This window comes from Miniopterus natalensis, chromosome 9 (genome assembly GCF_054644295.1).
Source record: "Miniopterus natalensis isolate mMinNat1 chromosome 9, mMinNat1.hap1, whole genome shotgun sequence".
NCBI classification, from domain to species: Eukaryota; Metazoa; Chordata; class Mammalia; order Chiroptera; family Miniopteridae; genus Miniopterus; species Miniopterus natalensis.
Genome location: NC_142089.1, coordinates 30404921 through 30410920, shown reverse-complemented (window position 1 = coordinate 30410920; position 6000 = coordinate 30404921).

The following is a 6000-nucleotide window of genomic DNA, read 5'->3' as shown; positions in this document are numbered from 1 at the left end:
TAGCACTCTGGTTCCAAACTGCTTTTGCAACCTGGAGTCTCTGATATATAGTTTAAAAGGTGTAAGATTTGGGATTTTACCCTAGTCACTTAACCTGTTGCCTTTTCTGTAGTATTGGGATAGTAGTTTCTGCCTTATAGATGAAATAATAGTAGCTTATGATAACTACTAATTATTGCAGTTATAGCTAAGTGCTTGCTGGTGTATAAGAATTTGACAAGCCTGTTTCATCCTGATGAGAGTCCAGTGAAGTAGGTACTTTTATTTTTGGATGAGACAACTGAAACAGAGAGAGGTTAAATTCTTATAAAATATAAACAGACTTAAATGAAGGTCTAGCTGCCATCACAGTCCATGGTGTCAACCATTGTGCTATAAAGCCTCCCTGGAGAGCTTATATTTAAAAGGACTGTGTACCCAGTAAGGCTGAGAACAATAGCTATTAATCGCTGTCATCACCTCCTCCTTCCTTGGCTCCAATGCTCTGATTACACAGAACAATTTACCATTCTCAAAGGTACTTTTACAGTTCTATGCCTTTGCTCATTTGTTCTCTCTCTCTGCCTGAAGTGTTCTTATTTCTCTCTCAAAATTATACTCTTTTTATGAGACCCCCGTAGGAGATTACCTACTGGGTGAAGTCTTTCTTAACACATCCCCTCAATAGTAGGTATTAAGCTGTCTCTATCTTTTTCTATCTTTTTTCCTCCTTGGCCCTTTCCACTTGGTAAATGTTCAATAGATAATTATTGAACTCACTCATCTTAAATCAGATGTTGTAAATTCACTGAAACTAATCAAGGGAGTTTTCTTTTCCTTTTTTATTATTATTTTTAATCCTCACCGAAGATATTTTTTCCATTGCTTTTCAGAGAGTGGAAGGGGGAGGGGAGAGAGAGAAACATCGATGTGAGAGAGACACATCAATTGGTTGCCTCCCGCATACACGCACACACCCCAACCAGGGCCAGGGATCAAGCCTGCAGCAACCGAGATACATGCCCTTTGCCGGGATCCAACCAGGGACCCTTCAGTCCAAGGGCCAGGCTCTAACCACTGAGCCAAACCACTTAGGCGAGGAAGTATTCTTTTCAAAGGGTCTTCAAGTATGCCAGAAAAAATCTAAGGTGATTATTGGGTAACGCTCAGGAGAAAAAGAGCCATGTAATTCAAGGCATGTCCAATAGGTGGCACAGTAGTCATGGTCAAAGCAGCCAGGGACATGCTCCTTTATTTTATTTTATTATTTTATTATTTATTTTTAAAGTTGTCTATTTTTTAAAATATATCTTTATTGATTTCAGAGAGAGGAAAGGAGAGGGAGAGAGGTAAAAACATCAATGATGAAAGAGTCATTGATCAGCTGCCTCCTGCACACCGCGGATAGGGGATTGAGCCCGCAACCCGGGCATGTGCCCTGACCAGGAATCAAACCTCGATCCCTGGATCCTAGGTCGACGCTCAACCGCTGAGCCACGCCCAGCAGGGCAGGGACATGCTCCTTTAAAAACAGAGAGGAATAATAACAATAACTAATATTTGCATAATGTTCATAAAGCTTTTACATATATTATTGACATTTTTATCCCTATTTTACAAATGAGGGAACTTTACCAAATCCCAGAATTTTTTGCAACACAGTATCAGTTAATTAGGTAAGGTGGTTTCAAGGGTCCACCAGAGGCCCTATGATGTTCCTTCCAAATTACCTCCCTCATTCCTTGATGTGTAATGCTACTTTAGGAGCTTCCACTCTTTGGCTGAGGCTTTAAATTTTAAATATTTAAATGAAGGAGAGAGAGGGAGGAGAATGTATGAAATATTTTAATTCATTTGCATTTTTAAAAGATTCAGCCCCGCCAGCGTGGCTCGGCAGTTGAGCAGTGACCTATATCCAGGAGATCAAGGTTTGATTCCTGGTCAGGGCACATAGCCGGGTTGTGGGCTCGATCCCCAGTAGGAGGAGTGCAGGAGGCAGCCAATCAGTGACTCCCATCATTGATGTTTCTCTCTCTCTCTCCCTCTCCCTTCCTCTCTTGGAAATCAATAAAAAATATATTAAAAAATAAAATAAAAAGATTCAAACCCTGGCAGGTAGCTCAGTTGGTTAGAGCATCATCCCTATACACCAGGGTGCATACAAGAATCAACCAATGAATAAATAAAATAATGTTTCAAATAGATTCTTTTTTAAACAAGACTTGATGCTGAGAATGGTTTTATTTTTTTTTTAATCATTTTTATTTATTGATTTGAAACATTGATTTGTTGTTCCACTTATTTTGTGCATTCATTGGTTGCTTCTTCTGTGTTCCTTGACTTGGGATCAAACCCACAAACTTGGCCTATGGAGGTGATGCTCTAACCAACTGAGCTCCCTGGCCAGGGCTTCAAACATATTCTTGAGAGCCACTTGACCTAAGTGGGTTGGATGGAAGCACGAGAGTACATAAGGTCACTGGAGATCTGAAGAAGAGCTATAAAGGGGGGAACTAGAGGAAGTTTCATTAACTTCGTAATTTTGTCATGGGCCAATCTGGTTTCCTATTGCTGTAGCCATTGCCAGAGGACTCCATTCACTGACGTATTTGTTATACTAGGAATTTGAGAGCACAGTTCAGTACAGTGTATAATCAAGTAATTATGCCTGGGAAATTCTCAAGAAACCTCTCTCTCCAACCTCTGGATAGACGCTAGAAAACTGAGAGTCAAATCTGGGATTACAAGAATGAAATCTGGAGTAACGTAGTAAAATCTACCAAGTTTGGTACCTGGAGTTCAAGATTTGAATCTCAGTCTTTGATAGAAATTGAAGGTCAAAATAAAATATAAAAGTCACAGATTAGAACTGGGTGTTCCCTGGGGGGAAGAGGGGGAGAAGGAGGAAGAGGGTAGAGGAGGGATAAACAGATGACATGTTGTAGAATTGTGCACCTGAAACCTGTATAATTTTGTTAACCAGTGTCACCCCAATAAATACAATAAAAAGGGGGGGGAGAACTTGGTATTCCAATTATAGAGTCTTGGATTGCCATTATTGAAATTCCTAAAGTAGAATTTCTGGTTGTGATTGTGGAATCTAACTGTAGGATTCAAATTCAGAGAGTAAAGCCTATACTGTATTTCCAGAATTTTAGGTTCCAAGTAGCAACTGAGTTATAATTGTAGAATGCTCAAGTTAAGAGAATGGAGTCTGCAGTTTCAGTAGTAGATATTGGGATTCAGTATTCAAATCTCAGGCTTTGAATCTGGAGCTTGGAGTCCTAATAGTAGAATCTCAGGTTATAAGAATAAAATCTAGAGATCCAACAGTTGAATTTTCAGTTTCAGAAAAAACCTAGACTTCCTGAAATAGAATCTGGAGTCACAAGAATAGAACATGGAATTATATTACTAGAGTTTTAAATTTTGAGATTGGAATTTTAAGTTCCAATGATACAATATTGAAGTTTGAATGCTTAGCCTAAAATACAAGTACAGGATATGGGATTTGGAGAGCATATCTTGAGTTGTAGTGGAAAATCTTGAGGTGCCATAGTGGGACCTTGAGGTACAATATTAATTTATAAAATTCTAAAATTGGAATCTAGCATATTAGATTAGCATTAGACTAAGCCTTCAATAGTAATGATGCTAAAATAGTAATGTGTAAACCTGTGCAAGTAGGGTAAACATCTCAGATCCTTTACAGTCTAGGACTTAACAATTTATGCTTTTTTTCCACCCTAGACCATGTAGTTTGTCAAGTCTCTTTAGTGTCTTTTAATATTTAACATTTAACTCTCTAGTTCATCACACTGACATTTTTAAGAATTTAGACCATTTGTTTTGTAGCTCTCGTCTTTCTTGCATATAGAAAATATATGATTGTCCTAGCCGGTTTGGCTCAGCGGTTAGAGTGTCTGTGGACTGAAGAGTCCCTGGGTTCCATTCCTGCCAAGGGCAGGTACCTTGGTTGCAGGCTCTGCCCCAGTTGGGGCGAGAGCAGGAGGCAACCAATCAATGTCTCTCTCTCATATAGATGTTTCTCTCTCTCTCTCCCACCCACTCTCTCTGAAAAGCAATGGAAAAAATATCCTCAGGTGAGGATTAAAAAATAAAAAATAAAGCAGATGCCTGTGCAAGTATGTATGCATTACGAAACATTTTAATGATTATGTCTCTGTGGTGGCCATGAGAATGTCACATGCAGACCTCTAACTACAGGGAGGGTAATTGACCAAGTCTCCGGCTGCTGAACTGTGAAATCCATCATTGCATTTTTATTAAGGCCATCCCTCCATGGGCTAGCCTCCTCAGTTACTGAGTGTGGCAGGAATACTAAGGCAAACCTATTTCTGGGAGATGTGGGACTCCTCTCATGATTGACTTTGGCCTGGGGATTTCCTGATGGCTTTGCCAAACGTTCCTTGGACTACAAGGCAGCCTAGGTGCTTCCACTCAACCTTTTCTTTCTCCACTTATGGTCAGACTTGCATGGCAGTTTGACAGTTCTCTCAACCTGTTCCAGTTCCCTGCCTATTTTCTTTTACATAGGAATTTCCCCTAATAAAATCCTTGCATAATTAATCCCTTCTTGGATTCTTTGAGGACCCAAACTAACATACCCAGGAAAAGGAACACTTAGACATAATGAATATATATGCTGGGGTGATTAGCTGAGTTTTATTCTGGAAGGAACAATGACTCAGAGAGGAGAGGAACACTAAAAGATCTGACCTTCAGCCACTGACTACAGCTGCTTCTTCTCTCCATCTTCCGTGGATGGTACCCCCAATGAATTTATTTATCTCTGTTTTGGTGTCTGCTCTCTGGAGCACTTGAACTAACACCGCCACCCACAGAATTCCTGGCTCTCAAGAACTTCTGTCTGGAACCAGGGAGAAAAGCAGGAGCTAGGGTGGATGAGGGCATGTGTGCAGATGGGCAATCAGTGCCATGTCCCCATTTTGTCTCCAAAACAGGACTTTATAAAGTGCCTGTAGATCAGTATATGCAAACTTGAGAGTTTAAATAAGCCCAAATTAAATTCTTCTAATTCATTGAGCAAGGTCATCCGAGACATAACAGTGACTATGCAGTTTAGCAAATTAGAGGTCATGATTGGATGATGTTCTGGGGTACAGAGCACAATCAAAGCTGTGGAAAACTTCACATTCTTATGCCTTGGGATGTAGTTCTGTTTTATTAGGCTCAGGCAATCAGGTTAAGGAAATGACTCTCATAACCAACTGCCAAGGGTTTCATTGCTCTGCTTTATTGCCAACACCCCACAACCTCCCTCAAGCCTCTGGGGGAAAGAATAAAAGGCAAAATAGTACAAGTGGAAGGTAGAATTCATAAAGGTATCCTTTCTGACTGCCAGGGCTGGGGGGGCCCCTGGTCCAGGCAGGCAGTGCTTCTGGCAGATGGCAGAGAGCTTTATTGACACTGAACATCTCACTGTCCTATTTGCTGTCCCATTTGCTTCAGGAGCTGAGGGTGGGCAAGATACCCCAATACCACTGTAAGGTGTAATTAGGTAAAATGAGTACTGGGAGGTTTATCAATGGCTAGATTCTGGCTTCTGGGATTCAGTCATGGTCAAGATAACCTGACATTTCACAAAGAATATACAAGTGTGTTCTTGCACTCATTTTGTAAAAGCAAAACGTCACACTTCACAGACATTTTTTGTTATCTACAGAAAGGAATTTTGATTTATCACTTGGTATACTTTGCAAAAATTTAAGAAGACATGTATTAAAATCCAACATATAGTGTTTAGTAACAATAGAAGCCTTAATCAAAATGGAAGCCTGCCATCTAAGGGCCAACTTCCCTCTCTCTCACAGTGACGCAGCTTCTATGTATGTTTATTGAGCGAATGAAGTGGCAAAACCTAGTTTTGAGTATGTGTCTAACTCCCAAACCCATTGTATTTTCACTTGGCCATCCAGTCCTTTCTCAACCCCATGCAAATTAGTCTGTGAGAAGAGTAAATGCTAGTAAATAGAAAGC